General features: G+C 39.0%; 1 long non-coding RNA gene across 4 annotated transcripts in view; it reads right to left on the bottom strand.

Annotated features, from left to right (window-relative positions):
* Positions 1-20,692, bottom strand: part of LOC120433412 — a 101,503-nt gene that overhangs the window by 52,983 nt on the left and 27,828 nt on the right. The window contains exons 4-5 of one of the 4 annotated variants that reach the window (XR_005608536.1): positions 12,903-12,979; positions 3,284-3,364 (exon numbers count right to left, since the gene is read on the bottom strand). The exons of 1 other annotated variant lie outside the window; for it this stretch is intronic. This is a non-coding gene — a long non-coding RNA (uncharacterized LOC120433412). Of the gene's footprint in view, positions 1-819; positions 3,174-3,283; positions 3,365-12,902; positions 12,980-20,692 lie in introns of those variants that run through there. 2 more of the 4 variants (XR_005608535.1, XR_005608534.1) reach the window with 2 other exon arrangements.

Below are 20,692 nucleotides of genomic sequence, written 5' to 3'. Positions count from 1 at the left end.
AACTTCGGGATATCATTTGAAAGTATAATTGCCCATAGGGATTAAAATGAACTCGGTGGGCTGGAGTGTCACCCCACTGAGCTCCCCATGTTGGGAAATGTCCAGTTTTAAAGATTAATTTGCATCTTTGAGGAGAAAGTCTTAATCTCAATCTTAAAGCACGTTAAAAGGAAAAAAAACGAGAAAGAAAAAAGAACTTGCTCGCAATCAGATGCCACTTGACTAAACCATGCACCATGCAGAATCCACCATTACATGTTTCCTGTGCACGATTCCAATCGCTTTAGTGGCTGCGCAGGGAGCATTTCACTGTGCATATTAATTACACAGGGGCTTTGTCATGTGAGGGTCACAGCAGCCATGCTTGCTAAGCTGGGTCATTTGAACTGGGGCTGCAGCTTTGTGAGCCTGCTGTGCACATCACGGCCTTAGTCAGAAGGCAAGGGGCTGCAGAGACAGGTTGCTGGTGTGATTACGAGTTCAGTAATAAATACCAATTTCTCACTGGCTCCTGCAGAATTCACGCGTCTAATCGGCTCACAATAGGATTAAAATATGCCTATTAGACTGTGTTTATTACAGATTAGAAAGTTAGAAAAGCCAATTATTCTGACCACTTACAAACCTATCATTTTAAAATTTTCTGATATAAATTAAACACATAGTAATTTCATACCAGCAAGGGAACAAGAGTCAGTGAAAACACAGTTTAGAAAACCTGCACCATAGGTTTGGTTTTACACCTGTACCCGTACCCTCTTCTTTGGCAAATAGATCACTTTCTTGTGTAAACTAATCAGTTTAATTTGTTTCCCTTATAGTGCCTTTGCCACAAGTGCTGCCTGACATAAGCTCATGTGACATTTGTGAGGAGGGACGTGCAGGAGTCGTTGCTGGTTAGGCATACAGCAATGACTCAGCTTAGCTGATGTGTGGGACATTTCTCACATCTCTCAAAGGTAAAACCCCCTCACACCAAAGAGCCCTAAATAGCTCTTAACAACTCTCGGACCATAAAAAATGAGATTCTCCTCCTTTTTACTTCAAGGGCCATGCTTTTTTACAGCACAACCTTATGTTTTGCACACTGTTTTGATACATGCGTGTCTCATGCACGGACCACAGACAATATTTTTTTAATCTACAAACATAGTTCACATTATTTGTAGCATATTAACACAATTATTCTTTAAGCGCATGAGAATGACATATTTGACGAATATTAACACTAACAGTAATAACGATTCTGTTGTGAATCCCTCTCTCTCTCCCTCTCTCGTGGCTAAATTCAATTTTGCAGTCCCTGGGTATTGAAATTTTACCATAAATAACAATAAGTGTGGGCTCACAATATACCGCAAAAAAATTATATTTTCTGTGATATTTGCATCAGAAGACACACCTGCAGCAACTCTGTGTCCTTGAAATAATTACACTTGTTCTGTTATGGAGGTCATAATTCATTCTCATTGTCCTAAGGTATCCTGTGTGGAAAAAAAATGCACAATGCGCTCATGCTAATGTCCATAAAACATATATTGTGCAATAGGAAGCATGAATTAGGCCCTACTCAGTATGTGAAGTGATATCCAAATCCTGTGATGTGTCCTTTTGAGGCACACCTAACAAGTTTCCCCATTTCTGATTAGCTCAGCAGAAACTGTGATAGTTTACCTTGATAAATTAGAGGAGGCAAGATTTAATGAATGGAACATGGGGGTCACCTTTGTTTCTTGGGGTGATACAATAAGAAAAAAACAAACAGATTTTTCTTACTGCCACATGCCTCTCCTTAATAATCAGATTTCTCATCCTCCTCGTAATAGAGGGTGCACAGAATCTCATTACCTTCTCTAGCTGAGGGGAGAGAGGCAACACTTCTTCTTTGACTTCCTCTGTAAACTGGGGAGGGGAAGGGGAGGACAAAGGTGGCGGCAGAGAAAGCACGGGACACATAAAGTTCTGCTTATTTGCACATACATCGACATCCCCTTACAGATATGTAAATGACAAAATCCAAATGCTAAAGTCTGCACCATTAGTTTTCCACTTCATAATCTCCACATGGGGCCGTTAGAGGGATAATGTACCATACAATACATGGTTTACTTTTAATTAATAGGGAAAATGCATTTTGGAATGTATATTAAATCTAGATTAATGTTAAAAAAACCCCACCCAGCTCTTTGTAAACGTACAGCTCCTCTCCTTTGTACGAAAAGAGAAAACATTCAGTAGTCCGGTGGATGAGAAAGAAGTATTTTTTGCAAAATAAAGGGATAGAATGGTTGTTTTGCAAAGAAAAGTCATGCAGGATTTCAAAAATTGTGCAAACTAACTATGAAGTTTTATACACTGGCTACATCGCTCCTGAAAAAATTCACAGATTAAATAACTGAAATAGTGATACTGTCAGCAGTTTGGATAATAGAAGTTATTTAACATAAAAAAAACTACTTAGAAGGTAAAGCTCTCCTTACAGTCACTGGGCTAATATGTTAAATGGCATTTGGTAATGATTACAGTGTTCAAAACCTTAATAGTTTCGTATGTCAGCATGTTATGACATTTCATGACTGTTGAGACACTTCATGTAAAACCCAAAATGTGAACCTGGCTGTACTAAATAGTCTGGATACTTCATCCTCCTGGGTACCATGCATGTCTTTAAAATAATTCAGAGCAATCTATCCAACAGCTGTTGAGACTGTTGGGTCATCTTATTGTAAATTTAAAATATAAAAATATACAATGACTTACAACCAGCTAAACACAGTACTCCAACAGTATCCCCATGCCACAGTACACCCTATTGCAATATTTGTCCCCTATATCATGTTTTAAATGAAAGCAATGTCCACAGAGCACTTCCACACTAAACTCCTACAGAAAAATGTCCAGCAGTGTTACAGGTTTGGTACATCAGCCATTTTTGAGGTTTCAGGAAAAATCTGTTTGATCTCCCTTGATCATTCTTTCATCAGTCTTCCATCTGACAGACCACAGAGCAAGAGCCAAAAGGACAGCTCCACAACCACTCAAAGTGGAACAGTACAGCATGACCCTCCACACACTCTGTACTCTCCAAATGCCAGACTTTATTGCCAGGTTGAGTCCTGGTTACACCAATCAGCACTTCATAAGTCTCTTCTTCCTTTGTCATAAATCCATCTCTGCAACATCACAAACGTCCTTGATCAATACGCTGCTCGATTTTTTTTTTCTTTTAAAATACAAGCATGCCAGCCAGTCTTTACAACCGAATGGATCTTTGTTTATTTACCTGTCAAAAACTGTGATTCATGTTCACCGTACACAAGAGGGGAGGTGAAGGGTCATTAGGGCAAGTGGAGCACAGCGCCATCTGTTGGAAGAAGAAAAAAAAGACTTGGAAATTAAAATATTTTTGGATCACTTCATGACATAAAATGACGTGTGCCTGATTATAAATCCCAAATGTAATGTTAATGTTCTTTCAGTTAAAAGTGGCTGACTGCTAGCTGGATAGTCTCCTTTTCCCCACTCCAGTGTACCGTATATGGAGAGAAGTGGGGCCTGCTCAAGTAGGATTATCAGACATAAAAGTAGCAGAAGCCTTTATACAACTTGGCTTGGCACAGCAACCCCAAAAAGCATGCAAACAGGGGCGTCACAGCAAGTAGAGGAGAAAAATTGAAAAAAGTTAACTGTACTTTGTAATAAAGAGTGCAATGTGCAATATTCTGGTCTTGCATCTGCCTGCAGTAGTTGTCGCCCAAACATTTTCTGCCACCCAAAGCACTACTGAGGAGGTGACAAAGCATTTAGCAGCTTATCTACAGTAAGTGACACATTTAGCTTCAGTTTGCATTAAGCATCACAATTAATGCATGTTAATTCTTAATTATGCTAATTTCATTTGAAACGGGCTGTGAGGTTCTAACAGGGTGGCTGGGCGAGAGAGGATCCTTTTGGCAACATGGGGTTGTTGTTTTCTCTGGTAGTGCTCCTAGCACATTCACATGTCCTCTGGTGTTAGGGACCCTTAATGAGGATGGAAGTTCAAAACATGACAAGCTCTCAGCTCATAAAAATAATTGGGCTGTTTTTTATCTGTCAAAAAAAATCAGAAAACAATTGAATATATTTGCATGCACCCCTAAGAGAATGTAAAAAAAACCCCAACAACAACAATTTTAAACAGTTGTTCAGCAGGAAATCTTGAAGCTTTCAAAACACTTTTAACGGATTAAACATAAACAAACAGCTTTGAGCTTGATGTTTGAAAAACTACAAGATGTCTCCATTTTGGAAATGTGATGAACTTCGTCACATAAACTAAACATAAATTTTGGTTGGCTGATAGAATATCCTATAAAAAAAAAGGTAATTAACTGAGCAGATGACGTTCTCAAGATGCTGAGAGGCTATGATTTCATGTTAATCAAAGAGTAGCTAAATTTTCTCTTTCTGCACAGCTTAATAAAATTTGGAACAATGATAAATTGAATCTCACTGTGATCTTTCTTTGGCCATTTTAGTGCTGAAATTAGCATTTTTTGTATTTCAGTCCTGTCTGTGATCATAGCTTCACACTGAACCTCATAATTTTGCCAAGGCACACAACAAAGCAATCTGTCTGGTGGGTAATGTACTGTACACATGTGCTGTAATGAGATGCAATTAAATAAAACTAAATTGTGTAGATAACGTATGTATTTAATTTTCCGAGCTTCTTTTTGCTATAAGCAGCTGTGTAAACGTTCTAAAGATGTGCTGTGTGTGTGTTTTAGAAAAAAGAATGCATCTGTTATAACGTGTTTCTGAAAAGTGTGTCATCTTATTAGTGCAATTCCCCAACCAGGAACCTGCAAAATGTGCACTTTTGATTTTACTGTTCCATAAAATGTCTTTAATTCTCTTTATTCTCCTGTGTTTCAGGTATTCAAGGAAAATGAACAAGACATGGTTCGCACTGTTAAAGACTGTGGCAGTCGGAATATTTCACCTGACATGAGCTGTGCAAGTCGCATGGCACAACCAACCACAACTGGGCCATTAAATATATGTAAATGAAGAGAAACACAAGAGAGCCGGGTATAATAGCACGCACAGGGGAGAAATGGATCCTGGGTAGTGATTAATTTATTTGATGATGCCTCTAGTGAGGAATTTTAGGTCACAAATGAAGTGACAGGATGACAAATTACCATTTTAAGGAATTTACTGGGAATCATTAATGAACAATTGTCAGGTAGTTTACAGCAGCACGGTGGACGGAATAAATGTAGATCTTTCCTTATCTAAGATATAAATTATTGCATTATTTTTAAGCACATCTTTTCCAGCATGTATTGCTATATGAAATGCAGCAAGGAGTTGTAATTTAATGGCAGATATATTTAGTACGGGAAATAGCTCATTTAAATTGTTGCTTGTTGGGAGGAGGCAAAAAAAAAAGTTTAAAGGAGCTAAAGAAAAGCAGTCATCTGCTTGTTATCTGGATAAACCCTGCTGTGATAGAACATCACAGTTTCTGTTCCGCAATGGCACTCGGAAACATGAAACTTTTGTCCTTTTGCAATGTGCACCATGTATCAAACTTATTTTAAAGTTCCCATGAGTGAACAGAGTCCAGATTTCCAGTTTGTCAACTTGATCCTAACAGCTTGAAAAATAATTCTGACTGCTCTCTGCATCAAAAGCTATAATGGTTTATAATGTTGAGCACGTCTAATTAAGAGAGGGGTTATCCAGAGTGATGTAAAGCCTGCAATATGCCTTATAGGAGGATATATATTTTTATATATATTGCTTCTGGCATATTTTAGGCAATTTGGCTGTATTTACTGACAAGACAAATCAATTCATTAATTAAAATTAAGCTCATGTGTAAAAGACAGTATCATGGTTTATTTAAGTGTTAAAGGAGACAGATGCTCTTTAAGGAGTCGCTGTCAAGCTTGTCTGTCCTGTTCAGTTGCTGCCTCTAAATGGCTTTTAAAAACCAGTGGTAAAAGAGAGCTGAGATGACAGGAGGAATCTTCACTGCATGTATTAATTCGACAGATTCCTTGATTCCCCTCCTGGGCCCCTCTGCCTCACCAGCTCGATGGTGCATTACAGTAGGTGTGACAAATATCTGTGGTCTGGAAGTGCTGGCTTTGCGTTGGTTTACAGATGACATGTAAGTGGGATGTCTAAAAACACTCATAATTGCACTTTGCAAATGGAAGCAGTGTCCCAATTTGGGCCATGCCGATGTGTCCCTGACAGGAAATTTCTCTGCGTCTGATATTGTTATATTCGTTATATGTGAGGCATCATATCAGAAGAGCAAATTTCACTTTTGTTGAAGAAATTTATATGGAGTGTTGCCTTGAAATAGCAACTATATAATGATATAAAGACCTCTTGAGAATTGCTGGCTTCACTGTCGGTATATCAACATATACACTGAAATCTAAACAGATGAAAATTGACTATATTTCTTTTTTTTCCCTTGCAAACGAATACATATGTATCCTTAGTGTTTCCTCTAGCTCGTGCACTTATTTATCCAAATGACTTAACAAATAGAAGACACTTTAGAATTAGGCTATTTATTCTTATGCTGCAGCAGTGAATTGGCATTTATGTAATACTTTGCTAGTCTTCTTGACCCGTAGAAGCACTTCACAATACAAGCAACATTCACCCACGCATCCTTATAGCATATTGTTCTACAGAAACAACAATTTATTTATTACACACACTCAAACATGACAGACACAGAGACATTTTAAGTTTTAGTGTCTTGTTCAAAGTCACTTGTACATGTAAGCTCTAGGACACACTTTCAGATCAGTGGACAACTTACTCTATCCCCAGAGCCATAGCTGTCCAGACATTGTAACATTGTCACTTGTGTATCACAGTTTTAAAAGAAATCCACATATGGGCATGATATCTGAAAAGAAACATGTTGACACAATGCAAAATGAGCTAGCCCTCAAATGCTACCTGGTCCTAAGGTCTTAAGGGCTCGGTAAAGGGCTCAAAAATAACTGGACAAATCACATAATTGAAAATAAAATGTCAATTTTGGGGTTTCCTCCTCTTTAATGCACTGCCAGGCCCTTTGTTCATTTTTGGGCCGTTCTGTCCAAAGTTTTGTCTTCAACAAGTGAAATTCCTGTTCAATCGGGTTAAGATCAGGTGACTGACTTGGCCATTCAAGAAGTTTAATAAACTCTTGGGTTGCTTTGGCTATATATTTTAGGTCATTGTCCATCTGTATTATGAAACGGCGCCCAATCAATTCGACTGCATTAGCTGGATTTGAACAGAAAGTATGTCTCTGAACACTTCAGAATTTATTCGACTGCTTCTGTCCTGTGCCACATCATCAATAAACACTAGTGTCCCAGTGTCACTGTCAGCCGTGCACGCCCAAGCCATCACACTGCCTCCACCGTGTTTTAGAGATAATGTGGTATGCTTTGGATAATGAGCTTCTTCCACACCTTCTCCGTGCTTTTTTCTTACCATCATTCTGGTAGAGGTTGATCTTGGTCTCATCTGTCCAAAGAATGTTTTTCCAGAACTCTGCTGGCCTTTTTAAACATTTTTTTTTAATATATTTTTTTATTTTTTAGCAAAGTTCAATCTAGCCTTTCTATTCTTTAGGCTCGTGGAGTCTTCTCTTTATGGAAGACTTGGATATCAATACACCTACCTCCTGTAGAGTGTTGTTCACTTGGTTAGTTGTTATGAAGGGGTTTCTCTTCACCATGGAAATGATTCTGCGATCATCCACCACTGTGGTCTTCCGTGGACGTCCAGGTCTTTTTGCATTGTTGAGTTCAACACTGCTTTCTTTCTTTCTCAGCATGTAACAAACTATAGATTTTGCCACTCATAATACTGTAGCAATTTCTCGGATGGATTTTTTCTGTTTTTGTAGCTTAGGGATGACTTGTTTTACCTGCACGGAGAGCTTCTTTGACTGCATGTTGTCTGTTCACAGCTAAATCTTCCAAATGCAAGCACCAAACCTCAAATCACCTCCAGGCCTTTTATCTGCTAAATGAAATAACAAAAGAATTGCCCACACCTGCCAAAGAAAGAGCTTTTGAGTCAATTTTCCAATTTCTTGTGGTCCCTTTAGAACGAGAGTAGCACATGTTAAAGATCTGAAACTCCTAAACCCTTCATCCTATTTGAATGTGGAAACCTTCAAATGAAAGCTAAGAGTCTACACATTATGTTCATGTCCATTACATAACTATAACTGGAATATGTTTCAGTAAACAGGTAAAAAACAAAATTTATGTCAGTGTCGAAATATATATGGATCTAACTGCATATGAGCTGTAATATTTCTGAAGAGGTTTCCCTTTCTGGAGCGGTAAAAACAACCCAAACACAAAGTACAGGTACGTACGAGGTTTACTGATATGTTATGCAACAGCCTGGAACTGTCCTAGTCACTGACGAAGTGAAGTAAATCAAAATTGTAACACATTTTACTGAAAAACATTAGGGAAAAGTCAGGACCTGCTTAGTAGGGATTGAGTAATGCAACATAAAAATGACTCAAACCACACACACACACATCAACACCATGGTTGAAAAAGAGGAAAATCCAACAGCAACAGCAAATTTTGTCTGTTATTATGAGATAAGAATGTATTTAGATTTGTGGCCAAGATAAAAATCTCAGCACATTTTCTCAGTAATCAACACAGAAATCCTGCGAGTTTAAAAACTTTTTCTTGTCACCGTTTCCCAGATGCACTAGTTTGATTTATGTTTCAAGTATAAAGCAGCAGAGCACCATATCCATTTCTCTGCAGAATGAATTAAATCAAACATCCCAAGGAGTGACTTGGTGTTTCCACGACAGATCTGGGTTATTTTCCTCACATTTTCTCTAGATTAATTACATGAGTGATTACTTTGCTCAAAAAAGCAACACTCTTACTGAACAGTCTGGCGGTAACACAACAGCCCATCTAAGCTCACTGGTGCAGACACGGCCTATTTTATCCACTATACAAGTATTTCATTCGAGGGAAACATGGAAATTGGAGGCTGAAATTGAAAAGTCTTCTTTGAGGAGCTGGCTCTACAGAAGACTGAGTCATTTCTCTTGTTCTCTTTCAACAGCCCAAAAATAAAAACTAATGCATCAGTTATTTAATGGAGTGGTTCGTTTGATTAAACAGAAGAAAATAACGTGTATTTCACTTCACACTATTTCATTTCAACGATTGTAGGTTGCAATTTATCATATATTGTGATAACATAAAGAGATACTGCAGAGAAAGATGGCAGATCCCGTACATACAGGATCCACTGCTTCACTATAGTACTACTCTGAATTCATTTTTTCCATTTATTTTTCCATTTAATTTTTTAACCAGTAACAAACATGAACAGTCTACCTCTGTCTAACCCCTGACCAAGTGTCTTTGGTGTCACAACTGACTGCATGGGTGACCAGGGTAATGTTCACACTCTGCATTGGATACACATTGCATGTACCATGAAAGTGACTATGAGCTTCTTTCCAGATTGTGCCCAATTTCATGGTGCTATACACTCACAGCATCAGTTCATCACACTGATTTGCCATATATCTACTGTTTTCCTGTACGTCTACAGCATGCCAGCAATAAAATTAAGCATTTTGCAGCTTAACTTATACATGAAGTCATATAAGAATTACTTATTTTACTTCTATGACTTACTCAGCACAGAAGAAAAAATTTTGATGTTAGGTTTTAATGTTCAGAGTAGTTGGGCATTATTAAGTTGACTTTTAATTACAGTGTTTTGTGGCTATTAATGAGTTGGGATTTGTTTTCCATTCCACAAATACACATAGACTGCAGACTATGTGTAGTTGGAAGTATAATATGCTTACTGGTGATGTGTTTTTATATATTTCTGCTTGTTATTTGACATGCAAGACAGCAGATGGAAATTATGCAGCAGCTAAATCTGGTACAATGCATCTTTTCTCTTAGGAAAGTACTGTTTTTTTACTAGTTTGTTTGTACATGGGCCCTGACAAATAAAGTGGCAATGAAAATGAAATGAATAACTGTCAGATGAAATAAACAATCAAATGAAAGGGCAGCAAGAGATCCAAGAAAGAACAGATAAAACTACCAAAAACATCCACAGAGAACAACCAAAAAGTAAGAACAAGTAAGAGGAAGAAACAAAAGGAACCACAATAGACAAAGGACCAACACTAAAGGATGAGACTGGAAAAGAAAGAAATGGGGAACACAGACAATCAGAAATGGTGAGTAAAAACAGCAGAAGCAAAACCAGCAGAGATATGATTTCAGGTGATTATCAGAATAAAACAGGAAGTTACTAATACAGAGACACAGCCTGCTCTCTAAAACCACGTGTTCATCCTCCCTTACACACTCTCACTCTATCTGCAAGTTCATGTGGAAGGTCGACCATATTAAGTGCCGTTTCAAACCCACCACACTTAAGTGGGAGTGGGTTATAAAGCCCTCCAACACTGTGTCTGCATTTTCTGCCAGCTTATAAATGCTGCTCCTTGATGGTGCAGTGTGTACCCAAGATAAAGGATTGCTTCAGAGAAGAATAAAATCAAATTGCTAATGTCAAACAAATGAAAATACTGACACGGCTCAAAAGAGACAGAAAGAAAAAGGAAAATACTTTGTTTTCAAACAGCTACTCCTTTATTGGATGATCACATGACTTGCATCATTACAATGAAAACCTTGAAAAAAAAATGAAATGAAATGAAATGAAATTATAAATGACCTGTAATATCCTCAGAAAGCATTCTAGGTTTGAAATTCTGAGTGTTCTATAAGAGTGAATCTATTTTTATATAGTCTTATTTATCTAAATTTTAAAGCACTTTGTGCCTGCTTTGGGAAAAGGATTTAAAAAGTTCATAATTTTCTTAATAATATTTTTTTCATTAGAAATGAGGACGGGAGAAAAGAATAAAGATGTTTGGGAGTTTTGTAATCTTTTTCCTTATCTATGTAAACACATGAATGCAACTGAAATGGAATAGACACATTTTTAGCAAGTGATGGACAGGATAGACCAGACACATCAATCTGACAGCAGTATAAATCACCACAGATGCTGATTGAAAGCTTCAAGCTCTGTCAGAGAAAGGGCTTCCAAAATTCCTTCTGTACCCTTCAAATAAGAAACTGTTGACAACCACTGTTGTGTAGGGTCAGGTTTGGATCTGGGCCATAGCTTAGCAGAGAGTGACAGACAGGGATGTAAAGGAAACATGGGAAAAGAGAAAACACTCAAAAAAAAAAAAAACCCCAAAAAGAAAGGAGACAATAGTATGTAAAATCTACAGAAAATGGGTCAAATGCACCAACTGTAGAGTTAACTAGGTAAAGATTAAAAGTAAAAATATATGTGTTTTAAAGCAATCCTGGGATGCCAGTGCAAACCTGAGAACCGTGTAAGTGAGATCATTCCCTCATTGATGCCATATTTCCTCCCTTTATTCCTCTCACCCTCTTGGCCTTTGTGGTGAGAATAATAAGCTGGATGCAACTCATGTGTGTGGTTGTGGTTTGATTAACCTCTGTTCCAAGCTGTTGCTCCACACAGTATCATTACCTATTGACCTGCAGGTGCTCAGGGCTAGGGCCAGTGCAAAGGTCTGGAGGTGTGGGACTCGCAGTGGTAACAGGCCCCGGCCTAATTGTCTGTTCTTTGTAAGCTGAAGTTATTGGCAGCTGCCACCGTCTCCACCACTCCATTCTAGATATGGCAAAACGAACCAGAGCTTGCTAATTGCAATGGCCTTTTCATCATCTCAAATCAAGCACTTTCACACAAGCCAGGAGAGGCAGCATCCTCTCAGACCTTTAGTGAAGTACTGTAAGTATAGCACTGAGCTCAGAGCTGGACAGGCACATTACCACCACCACCACCACTCTCAGGATGTTATGCACTCTCCCTGAGTAGCTGTGGGTATTTAGCACACAGCCCCACTGACCTCCTCTCTCTCTCTCGCCTTACCTGAATCCCATAACCCGATTTTTACCAGTCATTTACGAGGGTGGTTGGCAGGAGAAAGGATAGCAGGCTGGATGGTGGGTGTAAGTGGGGGTGCGATGGCAGGGTGGTTGGAAAGTTCAGTGGTGCTGGATTGTGAAAGAGGGCAACTGGTCCTCCTGACAAGAGATCAATACTGTCCTCCGAGTGGTTGGAGTCAAGCTGCTGGGTCTGACAGGGGGCCGTGTGGCGTAATTGGATCAGGGGGCGCAGCAAGTCGCCTGCCCACCCCCCTTCAGTACTGTCACAGCTGTCACATGTCATCCCCCTGCACTGCTGTCACCCCAGGAGGCTAGTGGTTCTCTCCCTCTCCCCCTCCCCTTCGCACCCATGCAAATGTCCACTTAGCAGATGAATGCAGCCAATATTAGGCGCATTTTTCATGCTTTTATGCAAAAGTAAAATCTATGTCATTTGAGAATTTCATGGAAATAAAGTCACCATTTATTCAGAGCTGAAAGAGTGAAACCGCCTGTAAAAAGTGAAAATGGTTTGGTTCAGCTTATTAAAAATGGAAAGAAAATAAGGCTTTGGAAAAACAAACAATGAGGGAGTTGAGGATTAGAAGAAATAAGAAAGAAAAGGGAAAGATGAAACTTTATAGACAACATAATGAAAAATCTCTCTCTGCTATATTACCTCATATAACTCACCAGTAACACTTAATCCAAAACTATTGATTGACTGATGTGTAAGCTCTCAGAAAGTCTGTAAAATGAACCATGCATTGCGAGGTGTAGCTTGTTTTCCAATAAATATTGTAGCACTATTGCCAATGATCTATGGCCTTTCCAATCAAAAGAAGATGTGCAGTATCTTAATTAAGTTAATTTTAAATGAGTTACCTGATCACTTTAATCTGTCATTTTTCAGAAAAGCACCTGGGAGATGACGATCGATTTCAATGGGCAAGACCTGTGTGCTGTAAGAAGACAATAAAAGAGATCACGATTGTGTTCAGTCTAGATTACTGCTGAAATCAGTGTCTCTTTCAATTCCTAAAGGGAAACTGAGAATCTTTGGTTCACCGTGACTAAAACGCTTCCAAAATCTCTCTGTTTTATAGCGCCAGTAATTGTTCCCATTTCATCAAAAACAGCCTGAGCGCATTTGGAATAATCACAAATCATCTGACAGACGCGGATATTTCTGAGTGCAGACATCACAGAGCTGGGTGGATTAAAGACTGGTTAAACATTAAACAGGAATCCATATGTAAATTTACAGCACCAATTAGGAGACACTGTCTGTGATGTTATCCTCCAAGAGACTCTCTGCCCTCAATTTTCACACACTTAATCAAATTAAAAGCTTAGGAGCGGCGTGATTATCGGATTATCACTGATACATGTACAATTCCTTTTAGTTTGGGTAAATGAAGGGTGGATTCTGGTACAATCTATACAATCGTTGTTTGCTTTGGAAGTCTGCAGTTTACGGGAAAAAAAACTAAGAATTGCTTACTTTTTTAACAGAGCAAATATCAATTTGTATTATATTTCCTAGATACAAATCTAGCTTTTTTTTCTACAACGTTTACACAGTGGTTTGATTCTCTTAACAGGGAATTTGAATCTACAAAACAGTCATGTCTCTTGTTTGATCTTGAAGCTTGAAGACTCACTGACCTCATGGTTGGAGAATCGTTTCCACAGCACATGTTTCATAAACTGGTTCAAACACGTACAGAACAGACACAAGCAAACTCTTAAAAAACACACAGATGAAGCTGAATCACAGTTTCACTGGTCTATGACAGAAAGGCCTCCTTGTGGGACCGCACGTTCACCTTGGCAGCCTCAACGGTTCAGCGGCCACATGGATGTGGTTAACAAATGGGGAGAAAGCTGACCAACTTCAGGGCGGTTGCAGGCCTGTGCTAAGTGATCTGTATTTCCAGCGAATCTGCTGTTCCTTAACCCTGTGAAATTAAGACAACTTCCTGAAACTAGCCCTGCCGACCTCTAACATAATGCAAAATTCAAAAAGCAGCATGCATCAATGTCCTTGAGTAGAGTAAAAGGAAAAAAAACCAAGACCAGAATACAGCAGGGATTTTTATTCAACTAAGCATTTTTGGAAAATCTTTAAGACCATCTACATTATACATAATATACAGCACCCCCCCCAACCCCCACCCATCTCACCATGCCACAATATGCCATGTGAGATGGCTGTTTAATTTTTTTCCCTTCTGTCTCTCAATTTTGGAGGCTTTTCTCCACAGCAGGAATTCCATGAGGCTATACCCAAATTTTGTCAAGGTGTTTTGTAGACATAATTCACCAGATACCACCTGCTGTAAGACAGTTAACAGTATAAAGAACAAGGCTCTTAGAGTATCGAAGGAAAGTAAAGATTGGCAGGTGAAAGTGAGGCTTACAGGCTGACCTACACACAAGACCTCTTCATCCGTGACTCATAATCACTACTCTGGGGGAGTCACATGGTCTGCTAAAAGGCAGCCAAAGCCATTATGGGGGTGCTTAAAACTCCACTTAAAGATCACTTTATAGCCTATTACTTTAACTGTGGTTAGGTATTTACATGACACCTCCAGCAGCTTTTTGGTTTGGTAATATCTGTGCTTGTGGGTAGAGCATCTTATGTGACTGTCTGCTGTGACAAAAGTAGTCAACATTCAATCCCTATATAAAGGCCTTAATCTCTGTTTGTCTACTGAGGATCCCAATGGGAGTGTATTAAAGACAAAGACAAAAAATATATATTAATGGATGCACAGAACAAAAAAATCACACCTTATGGCATTATCACAAAGCCTGAGATGCCCAATTTCTTAGTTTTTTGCGGGAAATATGTATGGTGGCTTTACATGCTGCTGCTGTTACACTGTGTATTACATGACCGGGGTCTGGTCCCCCAGCAGGATAAGCTCGGATCAGTGGAGACAGCCCCTACCCTGGGGTCAGCGGCGACCGCAGGACCGTGCCGCTTTGACGTGACGTTGAGCTGGGGCAATGGTGTGTAAATAAAGGGAGAGAATTGTGAATCTTGTCATGGCTGCAGCGAGCGCAGCAGAACAAGCAAAGATGGTTGCCCGCAAACCTGACTGCGAGGTTTGCGGCTCTGTACGGAGGTGGCCGGGTGGATGAGTGGCTGGGGAGGAGACTGACTGCCATCACTACATCTCACAGTCTTCCCCTGCCCTGACAGCTCAGTGACAATTCAAACAGCTGCTCACTGCTGACATATGACTCAATCATGTACACAAATGAATGGCCATATGAAAACAATTCGGGCTATCGGAGAGGCCATGGCAGGTATTCTGCTGTTAACAATTCAAGTTTTTCCTGAGCTACTTAATCATATCTGAGAAAGTATGACTACGTATGCGGTAGCTGACTCTGGTCATTTACAACTTCCAATAGGCCCTTTAATTTTCCCCTGCCTCTTTAAATGCATGGTATATAATCACGCTAAATAAAAGGCCATTATCAGACGTTTTCTGACAATTAGGCTACAGATGGTTCAAAGTAATTATTGTACTTCAATATTTCTATATCCTGCTCTGTGTGAACTCCATGCATTGTGCAAATGTCTCTTCAACAAAGGATTACAATCAATTAAACATTTATGAAAATGGCATCGCATCCTGTAACACCAAGCTATTTCCCCTGACATTTTGCACCTATTATAGTTTCAGTCATTTGATGATGGTCCTGACTTATACTTGGACATTTTGATAAACACTGCTGACAGTGACTAGACTGAGACAAGGTAACAGAGTGTAAGTCTCTTTGAGACATCTTGTGTTTCCTGACGGCTGGAAGCTCACGGAAACCGATTTGAAAGTTATTAAGAACTGCTGAGAAATGTCTTTAACAAACAAATCAGAGCAAAACACAGTGATTACAACCATTACCTATATTGAAGGCATTGTATATGACCGAACCTTTTAAAGGCCAAAAAAGCTAAGGATCTTTTTTTCCCCTTTTTTTCTTTTAAATTGAGGTGTGTAAATAACATAAATGGAAGTAAAGAGAAATCTCGGAGAGAAATTATTTAAATTCATTTTGTTGACTTCATTTACACCAAACTCTTGATATAGGTGCTTTTAACCTACAGCAGAAAAGATACAAACACAGTAAACAAGAGATGTGAGTATGTGTAGGGAGAGTGCGTATGGGTTGAACTTGCAGACACCTTTATGACTAAAAAGATTCATATCCTCTATTTATCATTCATATCTGTGTTTATGCATAATACCATTTCACATTATATGACTCAGTTTAATCAACAGGATTTACATGAAGCAGACTCCTTTACTGACAAGAGCTTGTCTAATATGAGTGAGGCCATGGGGAGATGTTGTCAGTGTTTGCCATTGGGTTTGCTCATACCTGAGACTGTGATGAATATCTCACCTCTGTATAGGCGGCTGATTTTAATTCATAGTGAAAAAAACTCCTCCAAAAAACTCACTTGTCACTCAAAGATTTGAAATGTCTTAAGATATTTTTTAAATGGCTGACTCAACGTGCTATTTTGGTAAAACTTCCAAATTTTGAATTACATGCAAATTATAATTAGCTTATAACCTTATAATTACTGACTTCATAATACGCTCTTCCAATATACAGTATTCATTCTACATAGTCTGTATGTCATGATATGTTATTGCAAGAATAAAGCTTGACATTGTGCTTGCTTTAATGCATTTGTACAAAAAGCTCTACAGTTCATGCTGCTATTCTGAGGAAGAGTTTGAATAAACAGCATGGTTCATTCCATTATAATTCTTTATTCACCTGCCATATCATGGAAATTTCAACAGTCATAGCAGATTAACCTTGTGTGTGCTTCCTATGGCCCCCTCTTTGATACATTTACATGCATCCTGCTCATAACCCCCGTTTTTGCAAATTATTGCTTTTCCATCTTTTTCTCACTGACTTGACCTTCCTCTTGCAAAATAATCACAACTCTTATGCTGGAATATTTAGTCATAGTGATTATATAAATAATGAATGCATTAAGGTTGGACTATTATCTTTGTATCTAAGTGGCATTGAGGCACTAAATAAGACTTACTTTAATACATTCACTAAATGTTGCTGCTGTAGTATCAAAACATAGTTTGAATCACAGGAAGGCTCAAAATTTAAAATCAAAATAATTTTTCAAAATAAATGGAAGACCATATCTCAATGACACAGTAGCTCATCCACCTCACGATCAATCACAACTCCCAGGTCATTGTAATGTGTAAGTACAGAAAAAAATAAACGATTTCTTGTTGTTGGATGGCAGTATAATAAAAACAAAAGAATAACAATAAAACAATAAAAGTCAAAGAGAAGAACAAATATGACCTTAATCACAATTTAGGTGAAAAGCCATCAGCTGGTCATTGTGTATAAGTTGAATAAGCAACTTACATCAATTTAACTGATGGATGACAGATGACTGATTGTGCATTATCGGTCTTTTGGCCAAAACTGTCAAACACACTAGTGTGTAAACTACATCAGTGTAATATTGTAAATTAAGTTGATCCCGCGGTGGACACATAACTCTTTTGATATTCATCCAGGGCGGATTCAGATTTGCATTTTCAAAGTGAAGAAAATGTTATTTTCACATAATTTTACCAGTCTTTGTACTTTAAAAATATATAAAACACACAGTTTACCGAGGATAGATACAGCGATGATTTGTGTCACTAATTCTATAAGCCTCAAACATTAAAGATGCCATTTTGTTTCACTGTTCTTTTTAATAATCGTTAGTTAGATTGACTTCTTTTAGAAGGAAGCTCATAAAACAATATCCAATTTGGAATTGGAAGCCTCAGATCACAGCAATATATTTCTATTTTATCTGAAGCAAATGTTTACCAAAATACCGTGTCAAAACAGCAAGTTTGAATCACACACACAAAAAAATAAGCGGTCCAAAAAAAGTGCCATCACCACATTTCTTAGCTGTAACTTCTTCAAGTCTTCACTGGTAGCATGGCAACTTTTGCACCCAATTTAAATAGGTTTGAAACAAATAAAAAAAAAAAAGATAAGCAGCCTAGATTTAGTTAAATTTGGACAGAATGAGGTTAGTGAATTCCCTCGTTCTGCCTTTTAGTCTAGAAAGCAGGTAAGTGTTTATTTCGAAATGTTTCAGCAATATTATATATCTTTGAAATTACAAAACAGGTTGTGTTTATGCTTGGTCCACATGTGGTTCATTTACAAAGGTAGCATGTTTAAAATGCAACTAGTCAGTGAGATCAGTTCAGCCATTTTTGCAGGCGCTACTAAAAAAAACCCCACAATGTTGTCTTTGGTGCATCCCTGGCAATCACAGGTAGTACCTCTTCCCATGACATGTTTTGTCCTCTGAGCAAAGTTGCTGACATTGTTGAGGGATGAGTGGATACACAACAGAGCACTGCTTGAGATATGCTTCGCACTACACTGTATTCACACTACTTTAAACAAATTAGTAATGGTATCCCCAGGTGTATTGCAGAATGTACAACTGTGTGATTAGAATATCCATATGCACTGTGGGACCCAAGGTATGTAGAGGGAGATATGAACCTTCCATACAAATATGAAAATCAGCAGTGTCCCCCTATTCCATATATAATCAGTGAGCCCACTGCAGGAAGAGATATCAGGCTAGCTTTCCATTTGGTGATAGTGACATGCGGCGGCATTAAGAAATCACCCTGAATGTGCCGGAGTAGATAACTGAACATGTTGGGTGTCTACTGGAGATATATTTACACAAAACAGGGAGCAGACAGGGTAGATCTAATTGACTAGGTAGCAGTTTGCCAAGGTTGGTGTGGCAGGTCTCAGAGTCGAGTGGATGAGGGGCTTACAGAGAGGCCGTCAGAGAGCAAAAGATTAGTGCTGACGTCTCTGCCACATCAATTACAACCTGCTGCTTGGCTGGGGAGAAATCCCCACGACTGCCTCTTCAAGGCCACCAAGCACAAACTGGGTGTGTCAGAGGTCGTCCAGGGGAGGAAGCAAAGGGCCTCGGCCGTCCCAGTGGGAGTCACTCCTGTGAGCTGGTAGTTCAGAGTCCCCTGTGGAGGGAGGTGCCACAGAGAGTTTCACAGCAAACACCAGACCTGCCACTCAGTGAAGCCACAAGGTCCGACACAGTTGGGGGTAGTGGAAAGAATGGAGACTACTGTATAGCTTAGGCTATTTTTCATACTGTCTTTATGTTTTTGCATAAATGTATAATAATAATCTCATATCATATACATTAAACGACTTCTTCATTACAAGTCATCATGCCTAATTTAGCAGTTAGAGAAATCCTCTTTGCTCTATCAAAACACCAAACCCACATGCAGAGCAGGGATGACAATCTGTATCTAGATAATGAAATTTAACTCGTTCAGTAAGAGTAATGCTATTAAGTTTTCCATGCAGATTATTCTACAATTCTATGAAAACTGAAAGACATGTTTTAAAGATTTTGTTTATTTAAACACACTTATTTAGAATAAGCTCTCCAACAGTGTTAAAAGTAAAATTCTGGGGGAATTGTTATTGTACTTTGTTGTTAAACCCAAATGACTTCTACTGTAATTCCAAACACTGCTGATTCCAAAAAATATACAAGGCTCAACAGACAAGAACGCAATGCCCGGGTGCGCTGGCCACCAGGCCAGAACGGCATGATGCCATCACACAGTGTTAGGTCTCCTAATCTGCTTGTCTGTTGTTGTTGGACCAGTCAGAACCCCCACCCCAGTTCATCCAGATCTGCATCCTTGTCAGCGGGGGGCTGACATCAGGCATTAGCCAGTGGGGCCTCTGATAGTACCAACACCTTCGCTTTTGGCTTGAACCCCTACCACGAACTCCACCACCAGGCAAAGAAGAACTATGACTACAATGTCCAAAGCACTCAGACTGCTAAATTATTTTTCTTGATGTGAGTGTTGCTTCAGCAGTTATGTTATACTTCCACTGTTCACAATTTTACATCTTCAGGCTTTTGTGCTTTTATTGGCTATATCAACATTACATCTACTTTATTCTCTATTGTCAATTTCCAGTCCCATCGTATATACAAATGATGTCATTCAACCTGTCATACATTGTGTGGTGAGGACAGAGGCAGAACAGCATGATAAAGAACTAAGAAGATCAATCCTTTAGTTGACTAAACAAGTAGAAAATGGTACTTCAGAGACTCAGAGAATGGCATCATAATCCCATTAACTTTAATTAGATTTATGTGATGCTCACCTTTCTTCTGTGACAACAAATTAATGATAAGCCAAAGAGAATTAAAACAGTGGTAAGTGAAACCCTTTTCTTCCCCCTAAGGCTCTCTACTGGGTCCCAGCCTCACCTAAAAGCTCATGAGAATTTAGATCAAACCCCTCCTGTGTAGAGCTGAGTGAGACCGGCCATAAATTGCTAATAGACTAAATGAAACGAGGTAGGAGGCTCCTGCTCAGCAGCAATTACCCCTTAGATGTAGTCATTCATATCCCTGCATGTCTGGTTTCATCAGGGCAGCACCGGCACTTTGTCAGGCTGTCTTTGTTGCACAGCATCGGGTTGGTTAGAGGACCGACCATAGAACCGATATGCAGGGGAGCATTTGAAACAACAAAGTGCCGTTTGACTGGCTGGCCGTTCAC

The sequence above is a fragment of the Oreochromis aureus genome, linkage group 16 (genome assembly GCF_013358895.1).
Source record: "Oreochromis aureus strain Israel breed Guangdong linkage group 16, ZZ_aureus, whole genome shotgun sequence".
Lineage (NCBI taxonomy): Eukaryota > Metazoa > Chordata > Actinopteri > Cichliformes > Cichlidae > Oreochromis > Oreochromis aureus.
This window is presented reverse-complemented; position numbering and strand designations above follow the sequence as displayed.